The 370-nt window shown below is 41.1% G+C and overlaps 1 protein-coding gene across 1 annotated transcript in view; it reads left to right on the top strand.

Annotated features, from left to right (window-relative positions):
- Window positions 1–370, top strand: part of LOC119594636 (fatty acid hydroxylase domain-containing protein 2-like) — an 8,593-nt gene that overhangs the window by 1,476 nt on the left and 6,747 nt on the right. The window lies entirely within an intron of this gene.

Below are 370 nucleotides of genomic sequence, written 5' to 3'. Positions count from 1 at the left end.
TTTAAAGGGTGAGTTTTTTTGCCTAAATTATACTGTTTTTTCCTCAGAAAAAGATGATCTGTTGTCTATAAACTTCTTAGAAATGTCTTGAAATAATCCTATGCAGTCTTAACGCCATTGCAAATGTTCTAAGGCAGCCTTTGAACGCCTAACCTAATGGAATGTGCCAGTAATGGTGTATAGGTGTAACCTGGGCTTTACAGAAAAGTATCCGTTATCTCCGTAGATATGCCATGTGCATTCATATCCTCCCGTTCTTATCCTATATCCAATCTTCAGTAGCCATGCTATGTACTGTTCGTATCCCAAGTCCGACCCTCAATAGCTTTACCTTTCTACCAGCGGTCTCACGGCCCGCGGACCAAATGTG

The sequence above is a fragment of the Penaeus monodon genome, chromosome 34 (genome assembly GCF_015228065.2).
Source record: "Penaeus monodon isolate SGIC_2016 chromosome 34, NSTDA_Pmon_1, whole genome shotgun sequence".
NCBI lineage: Eukaryota > Metazoa > Arthropoda > Malacostraca > Decapoda > Penaeidae > Penaeus > Penaeus monodon.
The sequence above is the reverse complement of the archived record's forward strand: the minus strand, read 5'-3'. Positions and strand labels throughout refer to the sequence as shown.